Genomic DNA, 19,815 nt, shown 5'->3' with positions numbered 1-19,815 from the left:
CATTGGCAAAAAAATAAAAAAATTTAAAAAGTCAAAAATAAAAAAAAAAAATTAAAACACTTGGGCTGCTGGATGACCTGGCAGGGCACATGTCTGATGAACAGATTTTTCCAGGGATGGTTCTGCAATGGCGAAGATGTTTAAAAAAGCTTCAAAGGTCGGCCACAGTCTCTCAGAGTCCACACAGCCTGCTGACCTCCAGGGGGGCCTGGCGCGATGGAAGCAGCGCGGACTGGGACGTCAGACGGACCTGTCTCTGCATCCTTGGCTGAGCTGCTCCACCTCGGCCTCCTCCCTTGAAAACGAAGAGCGTAATGCCTACCTGGGTGAGAAGGTTACAAGCAACTCCGGCAGGAGGAAAGGTGGGAGCTCATGCTGGCCAGGACTGGACTCTGTGCAGGGAGCTCACTGTTATTTATTGAAGCTTCACAACCACCCAGAAAAGAACGCATCATTAACTCATTTCATCAGGGAGGAAAGAGAGAGCAGCTTGGCTGGGAGAAGGCACCAGCCCAAGGTTACATAACTGCTAGGTGGAGACGCCAGGACTTGACACTGAGTCTGAGAACAGATCCCAGCCCTCCAACCACTCCTCCCTACTGCCTCTCACTCAGCTCCCCACCCTGGACACAGAAAGGCCCAGGCCCTCACTCTGTGCCTCACTCGGTGTTTTAGGTCTACACTAAGCCCTGTGATTTCACCCTATCGCACGCAGTGGCACCGAGGAAAGGGTGGCAGAGGCTGGGCTAACCTCTCTCCCCAGCTTTGCTATGCACTCTCCATGAAGAAGTTGGTTCTACTGTAAACAATGCGTCCAGGGGAAAACATGGGGATCCCAGAAGATCAGCGGGATACTTATCTGGCATCTCGGGGTCAACTCCTGGAAGGAGGTAATTCATCTCTTCAGAAAATTAATTAATGGAAGGGCTGCTGTCAGCCGAATCTCCAGGACTGAATACGCAGAGAGCTTGAGAGTTTACTTTTCTACGTAAGGGCTGTCTCATTGCTTGAATTCTTTAAAGCTGAAGTTCGAGGTTCAAGGCCCCAGGGTTAGCCTGAGTCCAAAAGTCCTGTGGTACCTGATACACCTCACAGCTGCTAAGCTTTATAGCTGTTGTCAGACTGTTCAAACACAAGCAGAGCCAAATATCCACGCCGCCAGCACAGCCCTGCTCCCAAGAATCGCGTGTTGTGGTTTCCATCACGCCAGGCCATAAAGTCCCATCTGAGCCTGTCATCAGAGAGCTGAGTGGCTGCCGGCACCTGCCTGGGTTACCCCTGCCTCGTCCCTTGGGACCGGGCTTCTCAGCAGAATGGCCACAGTCACTTGCTACAATGAGTCAGAAGTTCCCCAAATCTCCTGACACCAGTCCGGAGGGAAGGGAAAGGGACAGCAAACAGGCCCAGCGGGGGCTGTCTAGCCATGACATAAGAATCCAGCACATCCAGCACATTTCTTTAGAGGAACATTCACGCCCAAATCTCAACCTGCTTTACAGACACAGTGTGTGTGTGGTGGGGGTGCTCCAGAGATAGCGTTTCCACTGGGAGGGAAGGAATTGGGTTAAGCACCACACATCCCCGTGGGACACTCCAAACATTCGATGCACCCACAGAACCTTCCCCAACACCCCTGGACCTGGTGACTCTGTCGGGCCAAAGGGCTGGTTCCCAGAACGTGAGAGTCTGACGAGGAGCAGGCAAGGTTCCGCATTACAGCCACAATCCTCCTTGAACCACAAGAGCATCACAGAGCAGGCAGGAGCTGAGGACAAAGACCACGGCCAGACCTGTTTCCCAGGCAACCCAGTGTCCACAGAACAGGTGCCCCTGTGAGATGGGAAGCCCCACCACCTCTCCAGACACACTGGCCTCCTGGTCAGCCCCGCACTGGGGCCTCCACCTCCACAAGGGCCTTTACAAGACACCATGTGTTCCCTCACACCTTCAGCTGCTCTGGAGGCAACGGGGACAGGTTCAGACTGTGTCCCTGATCCCTTCAGTGGGTGAACTGACCCGGTGCTCAGCCAAGGAGCATTCTCAATGACCTCGGCCAGGCTTCTGATCACTCCCCACACATACCCACACACCTGCTGCAGTGAGGGGCCTGGCTCCTGCTCGCCATGCCTCTTTGAGGCTTTTGATCTCCAGCCACACTCTTCTCCTGCCTTTGTGCTTTGGCCCAGACCTTTAAAAACCATCGATGTTAAAAGCCTTGCCTGCCCAGCCCAAATCTGCGTATCAAAATTCTCCCAGCCTTTGTGGCCTAGCCCAAGAAGACCCCCCTGATTTCCCATCCACGTCCTCCACTCCAGGTCCACACCTTACAACCAGGGGCGGCTCATTCCATCCCTCCATCCCAGGACGAATGAACTGCGATTTAATTTCACTTTCGAACCTTCTTGTGGCACTTGTTTTTCACTTTTAGCTACTGGGCATATATACATTTTTTAACCTTTTTAAATTTTGAGATAGCTTAGCCACACAGAAGCATTGTAATAATACAAAGAGTTTGTGTGTATGTTTTGTCCAACTTATAGAAACATCGTACAATCATCAAAACCAGGAAATTAACACTGGTACGAAATTGTGGCCTCAACTACAGGCTTTTCTTGGATTGCACCAGTTTTTCCATCAATGTCCTTTTTTCTCTGTTACAAGATCCACTCCAGGATCCCTCATTGCATTTAACCACGTTTCCTTAGTGTCCTCTAATCTGTGACAGTGCCTCTGTGTTCCCTGGACTTTCATGACCTTAATACTTTGGAACGGTACCAGCCAGGTATTTTGCAGAATGTCCCTTAACGGGTTGGTCTGATGTTTTCTCACACTTAGACTGAGGTCATTCATCTTCAGCAAGAGTACCACAATCGGGATGCAGCCTCCTCAGTACATCAGGTCAGCAAGTACATGATGTTAAAATGTCATAGCTGGCAATGTTAACCTTCAACACTTGGCTGAGGTGGTGCCTGCCAGGATTCTCCACTGTAATCTTACTATTTCCCTGCTTTATGGTTAGAAAATATTTGGGGAGAGAGATTTTGAGGTTATGCAAATATTCTGTTTCTCCTCACATTTTTGCCCTCTAATTTACCATGCATCAGTGGATCTTCCTACAGTAATTATTAATATGCTATTCTAGCACTAATCTTTATTTCCTCATTCCTTCTACATTTATTCAGTACGATTTTTCAGTAAAGAAGAGTTGTCCCTCCTCTTCACATATCTATTTATTTTAGATGTTTACACTTATCAGTATACTTAAGATTGCTTACTTTATATGAAAATCAATATTAAATATAATTATACTATGTATTACATTATAGAATATATAATTATACTAACATATTCATCATAAATTATGGATAATGTATTGTATATAAATTATGTAAATTATATTAAATATCAGTACTACCATGATTTCTTTTGTTGCTCAAATTGTTGTAGCTTTGGCCATCGGGAGCTCATTTGGGTTGCTGTGATTTGCTTTACTAGATTATAAGCTTTGTGAAGACAAGAATTATGTCTTACTGGTCTCTTTGTTCCCATGGCCCCAAACACAATGCCATGAATATAGTTGATCTCAATAATAATACTTAATATTTATACACATTTTAGTTTTTTAAATGCCTTCAGATCAATTATCTCTATTCTTACATTGTTACAAAAATGTATGAATGGATAAGGATGAGAGTAATTCATGAATGACTTTTGCATATATCCCCAAAAGTTACCTAAATTGAACTTACGTAGGAACTCAAGTTTTGCCGTCTTTCCTCATTTGAGTTTAGAGCTGCTATTGGGTGAAAGACTTGGTTGTTTTAGCTGTGTCCAGCTGTGTCCACTTCTGACTCAGACCAATTCTGCATAGGGCTCCTATGAGCAGATCTTGGGTTGGTTTTGCTTGTGTGTTTGTGTTTCAAATCAAGCTGAATTTCCCCTGCCTCCCTGCTCCTCTGGACGATGCTGGTCTGCTGCTGTCCACAGACAGAGCACTGAGATGCCTGTCTCAAGTGAACAGCCTCCTCAGCCATCACACACTCTTAATACTGTTTCGATCGTTGGGCAAAAGCTCCTGGAGCGTTCTACCCAGCCGTGAATGTCTGGCCTCACTTCGCAGGACAGCAGTTCAGATCCCTGTGGACAAGCTAACATGAGACACGGTTGTTATCTTCCTACTAAACTAGCTTGGAATAGCCTGCATTGCAGTTCACTTGAAGTGGCTTCAGATGAAAAACCATGTTTCCTACTTATCAAAAGTAACAAGTCTAAACAAGCTGGCATTCTCAGTCTCCCTGGCCATTTCAGAGGGACAGTCATAAAACACCAGTGGTTCTTTTCTTCAGGAGGAGCCAGGGGCCTTTTGCTCAAAGTTCATCCCCCCTTGAGCTCGCCTCCACCATTTCATGCCTGGGCTTGAAGAAAAGTAATGAGTGACTACTGAGTCAAAGCAGGGTGACCACATGACTCATCACCTAAACCAGGACACCTCTGAAAGCGAAAGAGGACACTATTAATAATTACAACAGGGTGACAAGCATAAATTGAAGCTATCTTGGAGAAACTGGGATATTTAATCACTCTATGTAAAACAGAATACCTCAGTTAGAGCAATGGACACTGGTAAACGTCAACTAAACATATCTGCATCTTCAGGAAAGCCAGCAGCCGTCCTCAGTGAAGTTTTCAGGGAAAACAGATTATCTTACAACGAAGTTAAATGTGCAAAGGCATAGAAACTGCTGGGTACGTCAAAGATATTTTTGTGAAATGGATCAAGGGCTAGGAAACAGAAGGAGGCACAAGCAACCAAATACACAAGAAATAATCCTGTTCTTCAAACTGAGAAAGAGAGAACCTCTCAGCCTATGAACCAGACAAATGGCACATCCCTGCAGAAAGGGCTGCTGTGTAGCATAAACTCATTAGTCTTCCAAATCTTCAACATCTTCTTTCAAGTCAAACCCAATTTAAATTATTCTGTTTAATAATTTCCTTCAAACATCGAGTCACTTAGATCACTTCCTCTTAAAAGACACCGAGCCTTAAAGAAGGAAAAACGGGGTCTCTCACCAGGGAAGGTGTGTTCTCTGGGATGCTGTTCTATGTATTTATTACAGACCTCACCGTCTACCCAAGCCGCCTCCAGTTGGTCTATAGGAGGAAACACCTCTTTGGCAACAAGTCATGATCCAGTATTATTTTTTCCCATTCTACCAAGGAGGAAATGAAGCCTTTGTAAGGGGCAAATGATGTGTTTAAATTTCTGGCTTGAATCAGTAAGCAGCCAGAGTTGGGATTACTCATACTGGAGCCACAGCCCTTCTCTTTCAACTTTAATGGGAATAGTCAACATCCTATTATGTGAGTGTTTGTCCCGACTTCAGATTTTTTCACACAGGAAAAGGCATTTAATGATATAAATCTTTTCAAACCTATAAAGTTAAAGGAGGAGGAAAGTCTTCCACGTATCCACAGTGGAGGCAGAGGCCTAGAAGAAACCCACACAGAAGATCAGAGATGATTAGGTAAATCTATTATTTTCTGGTGGAAGCCATGATGATCTATGAGTAATAATTTCCAACTCAAGAGTATCCGATGAGTGAAATAAACTGAGTGCTGAGGTTAGAAGCTGCCCCCAAAGTGCTCAGCATATAGGGATTATCATTGTTGATGCAACTATTAATAAGCAGCCTAATGCCATGGGGAAAACTTAAATCCAGTGATACAAAGCAGATTAATAATTCTAAAAACATCAGCATTCTCAGAACTATTCAAGATAAAGTCCACAGGACATCCAATGTTGCTTCAGGGAAGTGTCTTCACTGAAGGTTACAGCTAGTGAACTTAGGAGAAATGATGGAATAGCACCATTTTACAACCCTAATTAAATAATAACAGTAACGACCATCAGTGGTTGCTAACATCATACAAAAGAGAGATCATCGAACATCATATACTTCCAACCCTATGTAGTCACAGGATACTATGAAGTATTCTTGACAAAAATTGAACCTAAATATGATCATGCCTCTGATCTAACTACTAGTTCTCAGGCTACATCGGGATGAGAAATATACTAAATGACCCCATGAAGATGCAATCTGCAAAATTCAAACCGAGGGGACACTGTACAAGACAAATGACCCCGTTTCTTCAACAGAGTGCAAAAAAAGGGGGGTCAGGGGAGATATAAAGCTTAAGAGAGACTATTAGAAACATACCAAAAATATCAATATATGAATGTTCCTTGCATTCTAATTTTAATTTTTAAAACTACAAGGAAAAGTTAGAAAGCAACTGAGAAAATCTGAACATTGTGCTGACTGGATATTTAATAATATTAAGAACTTTTTTATTCTTTATGAGTGATAATGGTATTGTGGTTCTGTTTGTGTTATTATTTTAATTCTTGATCCCATATATAAACAGCAAAGTGATTAGGAGAGAACATAAGAGAATACAGAAGTAAGTAAAGACTTGGTGGTGAACACACAGAAAGTACACACCATAAAAGAAAAAATTAATAAATTGGACCTAAAAGGACTATTCATCAAAAGACATTATAAAGAAATAGGTAACAGATTGTTTGAAAGTATGTGCAACACCAATATGTGAAAAGAGAACTAGAAAGAACAACTAACACCTATGTATTCTATCTACAATAAATAAAGACCTCCTACAATTCAATAATAGGACAAACAACCCAACTTAACAATGGGCAAAATAGTTGAATAGACACTTCACAAAAGAAGACACACAAATGGCCAGTAAGTACATGCAAAAGGTTTCACCATCATTAATCATTAAGGAAGTGAAAATTAAAATCATAGTGAGACACTACTATACAAACTGGAACAGCTAAAACTAAAACAATGAAAAATACTAAATTTTGGAGAGGATGTGGAACAATCAGAATTCTCATATGTTGCTGGTGGGAGTATAAAATGAGACAACCACTTCAGAAAACCATTTGGCATCTTCTTAAAAAGGTAAATATATCCATGATCTTGCAATCCCACTCCTAGATATTTACTCAAGAGAAATGAAAATATATGTCCATGAAAAAACCCTGTACAAGAATGTGTATAGCAGCTTTATTCATGCTGGAATGAATAAAAGCTGGAAACAGTTCATCAACAGAATGGATCAACCAGCTGGCACAGCTATACAGTGGGACACTCCTCAAAAGTAGAAAGGTTCAAGCCACTGGTGCAGGAATCAGCCTGGATGGATCTCAGAGAAACACACTGAGTGAAAGAAGCCAAGAGCAGAAAAGTACAGTATATGAGCCCATTTAGATGAAATTCTAGAACAGACAAAGAATAACCAGTAGCAATAGAAATGAGATCAGTGGTTGCTTCTCTAAGGAGGGAACTGACTGGGAAGGGGAGCAAAGGGATGGGATGACAAAAACATGAGGGTCCTTGATCTGCAGCTGCCAAACTGACTGAATGATAAGTTCTGAGGATCTGAATGGATGCAAATAACATGTCAATAAAAACATTTTAAAACTTACAAAAATCCTCATCTATATAATTATACATATGTTTAAACAGGTGAAATTATATGATACATGGGGTTTTCTTCAAAGTAATCCAGTGTCAAGGGTGAGTATACATGAAACAAGTTTAGCCATGAGTTGACAATTATTCAACATGTGTGATGAGCACGTGGAGGTTCATAATACTTTTTATTCTCCCTTTTATTTCTGTTTGGAATTTTCCATGATAAAGAGTGAGTGAGCGAGAGAGAAGGAAAGGGGTGAGGGAGTCAGGGGAATGAGGGAGGGAGAGATGGAGGGAAGGAAAAAGAGCCCAGCCATCAGATGCACCTCATAGCCCTGAAGACACCTCTGGACATCAAGTTGGCTCAATCACAGACATGCCTGTGATGACCCTGAGTCATCGGAAAAGGTCAGGTTGAACTGGATATGGTTCTTTTTGCAACAGAGATTTATGTCCTACTTTTGGGGACACTGGACAAACAAAACAGAAAAAATCCAGGCAGCTACAGAGGCAGCGACTTCCAGTGATCCGGAACATTCCCTTGTCTGGGACGGAGCTCAGACGGAGGACACCACCCAAATGAGGTGTCAACGCGTTATCATCACGGGGCGTCTGCCCCTGCTCCGGGGCCGCTCAGACTGTGGTGCTGCGGCTCACGGGGCTTTGGACGAGAGGCTCCCGCCCCAGAACTCTCCGCCCAGGAGCAAGGACCACAGCGCTCGGTATGGTAAGCTCATCTCAGCTGGGACAACTGGGTCCAGCTTACACTCCCTCAAAGACCTTGCAGGATGAACTGTTTCTCTCCTGCAGCTATTAAAAACTAAAATTAAATTTTTTTTAAAAAGGCCTCATTTCCAACGGAAAACAGACCCTACACAGATGGGGTTATTTCCCTCAGACCTGGATGCAGTGAGCTCAAGTACTTCGGTCACTGCAGATCAAATCGGTGTGTTTCCAGGTCTGCCTATCAGCTGAAGCTGCTTTAATGCCATTCCACAGTGTTGCTCAAGGACTGATGGTCCTGCTGGTAAGAGGCCAAACCGGGCCTGGATTTGTTAGCACCTAGAGGACAGAAGGCCTGTCTGTTCACCTCATTTCCTTGGCATGACCAGCAGGTTAGGCAGGTAAAAAGCCTTTGACGGATGACAGAAATTTTAGAGTTTCAGGGCCAGGTATCAGCCCAGTATTTATCTGATCCAAGTATCCTATTTTCAAAGACTACGTCATGACGTCTTTCTGGTAAACCTCACTACACATCTGAAACGAGCAGGAGACTGAAAGCCTCATGAGGGCAGCTGATGGGTCTGTTCTGTGCACCACACAGGGCGTCCCCAGCACCCTGCAGAGGGTGGGGTACATTGGTGGTCCTCAGGAGATGTCTAACAGTGAATGAACAAGTGGATGGATAAATGAAAAGCAGTAAATGTTGCAGCATCTCCATAGACTGGTGGTGGTCCTCACATTTCAGTGTTCAGAAAAATTACCTGGAATAGTTAAACTGCAGATTTCTCAGCCATCACACCCACCCCTCATCCCAGATTCTGAACCCATAGGTCTGGGAAGGAGCCCGGGAATTTGCAGTTTAAAATATCTCCCCAAATAATTCTTTTGCCCACAGTGAGTAGTTTACACTTTGAGAAACACCGTATCTTACCTCAATAAGTCCATCCAGGGGACATATTCCCTAGTCTGTGGCCCAGAGTGGGTTTCCTCTGCTCTTTTTAATCCAAAAGGAGGCTGAGGAACTAACTTTGGCAGATGCCAGATATTCTTTCACGGAAAGTATTACACACACAAAATGCTACTAAGATCACAAAACTTTTTGAAGAAAAAGCCTTTCTTAATAATCCACCCACTTTTATTAATTATAGTTTTTCCTCCACAAGTCTTAGAACTGCCCTGGAAAACAACATCAGCTCATTTCTCAGACAAACACTCAATTCCAGCACTTTCTCTGTGCTGGTCAATGACCAGCCCTACCACTTTCAAACATTCTGTATTTGGAACATTTTTTTCACCCTGTGGAATCTGCAAGGTGACAAGAGGCCTCCTCTCATCCAGGTTGGCAGTCTCACTCCAGTGCAAGTCTGCGGCTCCCTTCCCAGGTGCGGACATTTGAAACAGAGTCAGACTTCATCTCAAGACACTTAGGTTGAAACAGCATCTTTGGGATCCAAAGCCAATTCAAACCTCTTGTGATGTCAAGAATATGAAGAAATTCTAATCCCAAAGGGAGTATTATTGTCCATAATAAAAGCTGGATGTTCATTCATTCAATTCATGCCAGTTTCTCTGACACTCAAACCCAGCAGGGGGATGATGGCTGGGTTTTGAGCCAACTCTTTGAGCAAAGTAAGGTAATTCAGACTCCAAAAGCATTACACAACAGAATGCCCAATCCTGGAAACATTCCGAAGCCTTTTTTTTTTTTTTTTTTTTTTTTTTGGTTACCCAGAAATGACAAAGGAAATTATTTACTCCAGGAAGGTTTGCAGATTGGTGTGGCTAAGGGATCCAAGAGTGCATTTTTCTTATGTCTCCCTCCCTATTCCTCCTCCTGCCAGTAACCAAGTGACAACAGAATTATTGCTAGCCATCTATTTTTTTAATCATGTGATTTTCTTACAGAAGACAAGGACAATTGTTGTTTCCAAAAAAAGGCACATGACAGTTACATGAGATTCCATACAGCTGTTAAATGCCTCTAGCCAGTCCGATTCAGGGTTTTGAAAATTACTCATGCTTTTAATAGAATACCAATTAAGACAGAAAAAAAGGAGTCAAAAAAGGAACTGGAACCTTAAAGACAATACTAATTTAAAAAACAGCGCGTAAGGCTCTAAGAACTGTTGATATTTCATAAGATACATTCATAAGAATAAATGAAATTTTCTACTCAGGGTATGTTTTATCACAGCTTCACAAGTATTTCTAAACAGAATTGCCTGACTTCAGGAAATATCTCCTTTTTACCAAGGCATTGTTTGGGTAGGTGTGGTGAACTGAGGTAGGAAAAACTATTATCTTGTAAAGGAGAATAATTACCTTCCTCTCAAAAGTTATTTTTGGTTATTTTATTTTAAAAAATATTTGAATATTTCAAATTAATTTCAAAATATTATTTTAAAAATCAGAACGCAAAATCCACCTATTTTATCTAATTCTGTTTGGTAGAGGAGAAGTGGAGACAACCCAATGACACAAGAAGGCAAAAATTACAAATGACAGTGTTTATGTCCTTCTCGGGTGAGGTTCTGTGAAAACAAATCAGCAACTATGTCAGGGTGACCAGCTGTGTCTTATTTAAAAAAAAAAAAAGAGAGAGAGAGAGAGAGAGAGGCTAGAACTGTTCCAGGATTGGCATAACCCAGCTGTTTCTATAGACATGCAGCCCTCCAGGGGGTTAGCAGACAAACTGGCATTTCAGTCTTGTTAAGGGCAATTCTGAGGTGGGAACTAAGCAGAAGGAGCTGGCCTCGGTCCCTGAGCCCAGAGAAGAGCTATAAGGTAGGGGAAAATTCTGCAGCCCGTGGGGATGTCTGGCTGGAAGGAAAGCCAATGACTCCTTTAGAGCATTTCATCAACTGGTCATATCCCCTCTCTTGCCTTTGAATTTTCTTTGGTTGAAGAAAGTGAACAGCAGCTCTAGACTTGTCCAAATACCTTGGGCTTCTTGGTCTGCTTTTAATTTGTTGGAATGTTGGCAGACACAGACTGGCTCACCCAAGAGGAATGCCTTCGGCTATGTCCAGTGGCCAAGTGCACTGGCCAGTTGCTTTAGGCTCACTGGGAGCTTGGTGATGACCCGAGTCAGCCAGGCCTGGCTCTGAATTTCTCAGCAGGATGGCTACAGGGCTGCCTCAGGAGGACTACTGAAGATTATTACTGAGCCAGAGCTAAACACAGCCAAGTGCCTGCATTTGGAAAAGGAGTCCTGAAAGTCATCTAGCCCACCTGTGCAAGTAACCATTCTGGTAGGAGGGGCCAGTGTGGGCTTGGAGCGTAGAGGGGGCTTTGAGCAGTACCTTGTGGACAAGGAATGGAGGAGACAGGCATTTCAGACAAAACCTTCCAGCCTGTGAAATGAGAATGGCTTCCGGGTGTGACTGGCACATAGGGTGGAAGAGGAGATGACCATGCAAAGGCAAGTAGGGAAAGACTTCAATGCCTCACATCAACCTGTGCTGTTCAGAAAGCGGCTAACATCCTTCAGAAAAATAACCCTCCAGCCAGAGACTGCGTCTTCCAGGGGGCCTGAGTTCTCTCACCCACTGGGGGCTCTTGGTACGTCCACTGTGAATTGAGGGCTCTAGGAAGTAATTAACTGAAAAAGTCATTTGCTGATAGGGTGAACATATAATTAACTACCCAAACACTTCAGAGTGACAAGAGCAGCTAGTAAGAATTGTGCTGGGCACAATCAGCCCAAGCCAGTCTTGGCCAAACCAGAATGTCTGGTCACCACTGTTTTCTGAGCCCTTCCTACATGCCTGGCACTGTCATAGGGTCTTAGCTCAGGTCATTTGTTTCCTCGGTGACTCTGGTTGAGTAGGTGTGATTATTTCCATTTGACAAAACCACGAGGAGTCCCAAAAGCAGAACTGGCTTCTTTTGGGGGTGGGGGCAGAGCTCAGTGGTAGAGCACATGCTTAGCATGCATGAGGTCCTGGGTTCAAACCCCAGTACCTCCATTAAAAAAAAAAAATTTGGCATCGTTTTGTATTCCTTTTCCAACTACAGAATCTTCTCCTTCTGCCCTCATGTTTTAAAAACCTGTTGATGCTTAGGGCATTCAGCTACTCCCCGGTATACCTTTCCTAGTCACTGAAATCTAATTGCCTCCTGGTTCCTCTCCCAAATTAAAGGCTTGGGCACTTGAATTTGAGACTTCCTCTGCATCCCAGGTCCTGCTGTCCCTTTTGTTGGCTCAGAAGTCTAATTTGCATGCCCCATGCAATCTTTAAGGCTTCATCTTCCCCTGACCTCTTCCACCCTAGGGCACCCATCCTCACTGCTTGTCAATCACCAGCTGGCGTGACCACACCCTGGACCTTGACACAACTTCCTGTTCTCTCACTCCCTTGCTGCCATTCCACCTGTTCTTCTGTCATCCCAACTGCCAGTCCTTTAATGCCTTTGCTTTACCACACGCCCAGTCAGTGATGTGCTGGCAAATGTTTAATACACACCCGCAAATACATGCATAAGTTTATTATAAATTTACTGATATAAAGAATGGGTAGCACACAATCTACAAATAATAAAATATACAATAGCCTTTGTTGTGAACTCATTTTTGCCAGACTCTTTCATCTGTAGTCAACAGGTGGTGGTGATGGCAATTCAGCCAGGATTTGACAACTGGACTTGCATCCCAATCCACTCTTTTCTCAATATATGTGTTTTCTCAGTAAATGTAGCTAACTGGTAAACCGTTTCCCATTGTATTTATGCAAACTGGACTTATTAAACTGAAACTGTTCAGCTTCAGCACGAGCAGTGGTAGTCTCCCCCCACACCCCCATGAGATACAACCAGCACAGACACCTCAAGGGCAGGCAAGAGCCAAATGTGCTTCGGGAGGACATGATGAGCTTTGAGTATTTATTACTTTTTTTAATGTAATTTATTAAGCAATAAGTTTTTCTAGTTTAATTGTAAATAAAGGTGGCATTTGAAATCGGCTCACAAAATTCCTGCACACTTAAGCATCGTCCACTTGCAGACTGGATGGTTGGGCTGCAGCACACCACTGTGGGCCCCTCAATGTCAGCCTCTCCTCTTTCCCCATTTTATGGGTCAGCCTAAAAAGAGCACATGGAGCTGGCATCCTCCACGATCTCTGGGTGAACACGACTTGGGTGAGGTCAAGCAGTCTAAAAACGTCCCTCCATTTTCTTAATATGGGTCTACAGATGACTTCTGGGGAAACAAGTGTCTCAACTAGTTTGTACTAGGCACATAACAGTTTTACAACTTACTATTTACTAAGTACTTCTAGAGTTACCGAGGAGAGAGAGGTTATGGACTTGGGAGTCTGGGTCTGGTAAAATGTCTACACACTCCTCTGCATAACAGATACAGGCCTGCTACAGGAATGCAGAAGATCAGTGGAAATGAACCAAGCAGCTCTTCCACTTCCCCTGCAGGTCAGTGCTGACTGTCCAGAAGCCCCACTAAGGAAACAAGTCTCCAAGGCCTACCATTACCTACGCTGACACCAACTCCTCCGTACGGCCTTTTCCCCGACAGGAGGAGACATACGCAGACATTACCTCATCCTCTAATCCTCACATCAAACCTGCGAGGCACATAGCAGAAGGTATCCTCAACTTACCTTATCTGTGGGGAAATCACTGCCCAAGCGTCAGAGCAGCTTACTGCTGTGCAAACATTCCCGAGTGTCCCTGCCACCAGCACGGACTAAGCCGTGGGCATCTCTGGCTTGCTCAGGAACCATTTTGCAACCAAAGTGCAAAGTGGACAGCTCTCTATCCCAGTTCATCAGAGAAAAAGATCTGGTTTAAAATGGCTCACTGTAAGTCCTATTCTAAACAGCTGACTCACCTAAGAGCATCTCACAGGAGCAGCAATTTTAATAATGTTGCAACCCCAAGTGGGTTTGCAGAAACCCCAGCAAGTGGGCTACCATCCTAGGCAACTGTGAAGTTTCAGGGGAATTCTGAACGCTGCTTGTGGGGGATCAGAGCTCACGGAAGGGACAAGATGTAAAGAATGAATAACAAGTCCTCGCGGAGTTGCCCTCTTTCTTCCTGAAGGATGTAAATCCCCGCTTTGCACCAGGGGTTTCCAGGGCAAACAAGACTCACTTTTCAGAGAGATGAACGTGATCAACTACTAATGTCATGGAGTTCCATTTAGCCTTTGCATTCCCGAGCCACAGGGGGAGACAGTGTCCTGCTGCCAGTCAAGCAGAGAAAAGCTGGCCTAAAAGAGTTGGCCTCAATTTCCTTTTCTTCTTCTAACAGGTGAACACAGAGCCTCGCCCTCTCACAGAAAGCCTCCTCTTCCAGCCACCTGCAATATGAAATGTTCTCTTGATCTACTAGATGGCCACGCCACTCTGTAGCTTCCTCCAAAGGACCCAAAGACCTTCACCTTCAGCTCACACCTCAGCTGTCTCCACCTCACGTCCAGATTACCCACCACCACCCACAACGGCCTGGCCTGCCTTCCCCTTCCACAGAAACTTCACTCATTTTCCAGTTACTTAAACTGGAAAACATCCTAGAGACCAATGTATCTAAGTGATCACCAGGGTCATTTTCTACACCAAAATAATGAACAACAGTAAATGAGAATAAGGACACCTACCATGAACACACCCTCACCTTCAAGGTCACGGCCCAGCCCAGCTGCAGGCTCATGACCCGTAAGAAGAACCAAGTGATGATACAAGGTTCAACATCTGTGTGAGAGTGACTACTCCAGAGACGGCCACTTAGGGCAATTCGTCACTTGAAACAGCCTTCCACCTACCTAACCATACCAACTGGTGTAAGTTTAACCAGCACCATGACTGTGACAGGTCAGCTCCAAAATGGAGAAACAATAGCTGAGGCAAAGTCCTTCAGTGTGGCAGGTCCACTGGTCAAGAAACAATCCTCGCTACACATCCTGATTCTACCGTCAGCCTCTGGTCATAGCAGGGGTCTAGATACCGTCTAAGGAAGGAAGTCTCTCCCTCTCTATTAAACACTGAGTTCCATACAATCCGTCAGGGAAACCTTCCCGCTGTGTTGCTTCCTCTCTCAAGTGATGTTAAAACTTAGGAACCGGTCTTAACAAATGACATTAGATACATGATTTTACATACACACACACATGGTTTTGAAAGGAGCCTGCTGGTTTGAGTCCTGGTGATACAATCAAGGTGTTTTTCTGCATCTGGACTAGATCGGTAATTTTCAAAGTGATCTGTACACAAACCCAGGGCCTGGAGGTAGATGCTTTTACCTGTTCTACACTCTGGGCTTCTGACTATCATGTTTTTTAAAGGAAGGGTTCGCCTGCTGGAAGAAAGGAAGGGGAAAAAAAAATCTGAAAGCTGAACTGATCTTCCAGTTTCTATTTAGATAAATATTAGAATAACCTATTTCCTTGTTGCCACCTCAATGTGTATGGACATTCACTTGCCTGTAAGAGTTAGAAGAAAGGAGGACGAGACTTGATCTTGTTTTAAAATGCATTTTGGCCATTATTAATCTAATTCTAGCTCATTCCTCAGGCATGTTCTTAAAAAAAGCAAACACAGAAACCTCTAGTCGGCAGGCATTTAAGGAAGACACAATGCTCCCCTTTCCCGTAGCCGTCCGTGGCAAGTTGCTGCTCCCTCCACACCACCTGGTCCCTGCTCAGGGACCTCCTATCCGACACCCCTCTGGCCTGCCCTTCAGGTGTTTTTACCTTCAGCTTGACCTCCTTCAACACGAGATTCGTATGACTAGTGATCACTGAACCGGATGTAGTGTCAGACATTCCAAAGATGAAATGCTCCAGGGTTGTTTGTTATCAGGGAGTCTACTTCAGCTCTCCCGCTCTCAGAGACTACAGTTTGGTCCCAGAGGGACTGTTTCCACTGCCCCCACCAAGAAATGCCAGATGTGAACACATCATAGCACTGTGGCTGATGAGGTTTTAACTCCTGTGATAGCCAAACACTGGGGGGGGAAGAAACCCTAATAAACAGCTTACTCTGTACAATGAGAAAAGAATGACACCAAACCATTTAAACATAATTTATGTACATTTATGGCTTTATACAATAATAGCAAAGATTGTTCTCGTGTCTTTAAGTATATCAGCATCGTCAGGCACTTCTCAGAGAGTACTGGAACGGGAACATCAAATCTGCACTGTTACTCAACTCAAGGAGCCAAGTGTGGGAGGGCGGGACTGTGTCCTGGCAGGACTGACGTGGCCGCACCTGGCCATGTGGCCGGGCTGTGCACCCCCTGCAGGGAGGAGGCCAAGAGTAATGCTAGGCTGTTTTGTTTGCATAAACCACACCGCATCTTCTACTGAATGATTACTCCCAAACTAAAACCACAAGAAAAACTTCCCATTTAAAAGTCAGTTATAAATTAAGAACTCTTAGGAGCCGAATATAAGAATTTCCAGTTGGGGATTGGGGATCGAGGGGGAAGGGGAGGTTGGTAACATATATCCAGCAGCGGAACAAGTCCAAATTACACACTTTTAAATGTCTTTCTCCTCTTCTTGGGATATTCTACTGATATACTGCTCGCTGGGATATAATATTTGCTAATTAATTTAGACTTTGTCAGTTTGTCAAAGCAGAACATTCCAAGTAATGCATCTATTACCTAAATATATTCCATACGTCTATATTACGGAAACAATACTTTATATTTAAAATATCTGAATAGCTCTATAATACAATATGCTTTTAATAACAGTACAAACCAGAGGAAATAAATCAAACAAGGCTGCATAGGTGATATCATTTGCACATTTCACAAAGCAATCATGTACAATAACTGATATACTCATTACTCCAGAAAATCAGTATTCGTACAGAAAAAGAATTACCAGAGGTCACATAATGTTTGTTTTCAAAATAGACAAGGTGCCTTTCACTGGACTTCACTGTACCCCAGAGAGCTACCCAGCATTCCTGTTAGAATTGCAACACAAAGAAAAATTTGAAGGGAAAAAGCAAAAGATATTTACACAGACTCAAGAGAAAGCAACATCTCTTTAAAAGTCACCCTATGAAGTAGTAAGATTTTTAACAGTGATTTTTAGCTAGAGTTGCCTCTTCAATAAACGACAGGGTCGGGGAGGCTCATGTGTGGTGGCCGGGGCGGAGGGGAGTGGTGGGACATGGTCACAACAGAGAACACGAGCACTCTGGCCCCAGAAAGTTCGAGCACGAGTGCAGGAGGAGGCACTGCTCAGGGGAACGAGGGTTTCTAAAACCAGGTGTATTTTGGAGTGGCCAACAATGAAGATGGTTAGAGAGGTGGTTGTTTAATGAATTTTCAAAAGAGCAGAAGTCACAATGGAGGCTTACAAAAGAGCTCACCTCCTGTAGGAAACCCATCAAGAACACTTGTGTCCTTGTTAAACATGCAGGAAAAGCCAGGCCAACAGAGATGCAATTCACGGGCAAGACAAAGCAAGTGTGATGTGGGCTAAGTACACAGAAATCAGAGCCTTCTCAAGGAGGGAGGAGGAACATTTTTGTGCACCTGTTCCTTTTACTGTGCTGACTCTGGGCATTCCACATGACTTGAAAACACTGATGGATTCAGTGGGACACAAGGTCAATTAACTTGGTCTGTCAGTTACAGGTAACTGGAAAGTATCACATAATGAGCAGAATCATACTTTAGGTTGCTAAAGGCTAGAGAAAAGTCTCCAATTCTTAATGCAAAAGCTTTGAAAATAAATTCAAATATACAACTCACGGTTGTTTTGTTGGTTTTCAATTTCATTGCCCCAGTTTTTAAGCAGGTTCTACTCCATTTGGTAGCCATCTGTACTCATGAACACAAAGCAATCTACAAATCACTCAAGTCCCATTTTAAAATTTCCCCCCCTTCAATTTAACTTTCCACAGAGTGCCAAGTAATCTGCAGGACAGAAGGCAAAGAGGGATAAGTGTGAGTGTGGACATAATTCCTCAAGGCAGAGATACAAAACCAACCTCCACCAAGACAGTAAGAGCACAGAATAACGAGGGAAAACTTCTGCTGAAGCTCAACTCAAAAAGGTTAAGTCGATCAAAATGCCCAGCTTGAGAAAGCAGCATTGATTAGATGCAGATCTCCCCTCCTGACCTATGAATGTTACGAGGCCCCCCAGGAGTATTTGATACAGTGAGCATACAGGCATCGACCAGCAGATTCAATGCTATGTGGTATGCTCAGTTCACAGGACAGCAGAAGCAGATGGGATTTCTTTAAAATACATACATAAAAACACATCAAGTTCTAAACGTGAACCGCAAAATGTCTGTAACTATACATGATTCTCCTGCCAAGACAGGGCCAGAAACGTTGAGTATGCAAGTACTAATTACAAAGATTTTAAGATTAGTCGGAAACATCACCATGTAGCATCCCAAAGTGTACAAACCAGTTAAGCACGTATAAAATTAGTACTAATCCAGTTAGAAATACAAAATGAAAATTACGGATGCTGCCTCAAATAGCTGGGATTCCACAAATTTACAAGCAGACTATGTAACAAAGTAGACTCTAGTTTTAAGAAAACATTACAGTTCAGTATCTATTCCAAAAATGATCTCAAGTCCCAAAGATAACATCAAAAATCATTTATCTGGAAATTAGAACCATTTAAGTCTTTGTACAAATTTGCAAATAACAAAATAAACAAAAAAAAATAGAAAAGACCTGTACAAGGCTGGCGTTAATCTTTTCCCCCAAAAGAGTTTTTTAAGTCCATTATTTCAGCAGATTGCTAACAGGCCACTGGTTCCCAGGTGAATTCTGTGGCAATGTGAACAGGCCCAGAGCTGTCCATGGAGGTGCAGAATGGAGAGCCTAGTTCTTCGTGATTCGTCAGTTCAGCAGAGCACAGGCAGTACAAACGAGAGTTTAACTTGTCAAGGACATGAGACCATCACAGTATTACAAAAAGAGTATAAACTTTCCTTGGACCAAATGGATATTTAAAAAAAACAAAAACGCACACAAATACAATTCTGTAGCTACAGCTTATATACAAAACTTGAAAGCACACCAGGATCCGAAAGTCTTTTCTGCAGTTACATGGTGTAGTGAGTTTGGCACTTCATTGTAATGAAATTTCCAATGGCACAGTCCTTATCTACAGCAGCACATAACCTGCAAACATCGGGCAAACATCCTGTACAGGAAAAGTGTCTTTGCTGCCAAGTCTGACGAAAGGAAAAAAGAAACGTGCTTTTTTTTTTTTTAAATCAAGAAAACGAAAAGGTAGGGTGAAGGACATCTTTGGACTGCTTCTCTCAGTTCCTGCTGTCAGACAATCTGAAGTACTTTTAAGTGTAGCCTAGGAAAAATACACACACACACACAATGAAAACATAGCCAAAGTAAAATCAATTCAACTTAACATATTAGAGTGACAGACACACTTGGGGGAGGGGGCAGCTTTCTCAAACAGCTCCAAAATCATTCAATGGGGGGAAATTCCACTTAAAAAAACCCTTCAGCATTTTTTGAGTGTTATCAAATGTATTCATTTATTTGAGTTACTAAAAAGATGCAACCATCTAACTGTCAAAGGAAAACTCTTTAAAGCAGTTAGAGGAAGC

At 43.4% G+C, this 19,815-nt stretch overlaps 1 protein-coding gene across 2 annotated transcripts in view; it reads right to left on the bottom strand.

Moving 5' to 3' along the window:
- Nucleotides 1-15,211: 15,211 nt before the first annotated feature.
- FOXO1 (forkhead box O1) overlaps nt 15,212-19,815 on the bottom strand; it is an 86,748-nt gene continuing 82,144 nt past the window's right edge. For both annotated transcript variants that reach the window (XM_032496252.1, XM_032496251.1), the window contains one exon: nt 15,212-19,550. The gene's annotated coding sequence lies outside the window, so the exon portion shown is untranslated. The remainder of the gene's footprint in view (nt 19,551-19,815) is intronic.

This window comes from Camelus ferus, chromosome 14, assembly GCF_009834535.1.
Source record: "Camelus ferus isolate YT-003-E chromosome 14, BCGSAC_Cfer_1.0, whole genome shotgun sequence".
NCBI classification, from domain to species: domain Eukaryota; kingdom Metazoa; phylum Chordata; class Mammalia; order Artiodactyla; family Camelidae; genus Camelus; species Camelus ferus.
This window is presented reverse-complemented; position numbering and strand designations above follow the sequence as displayed.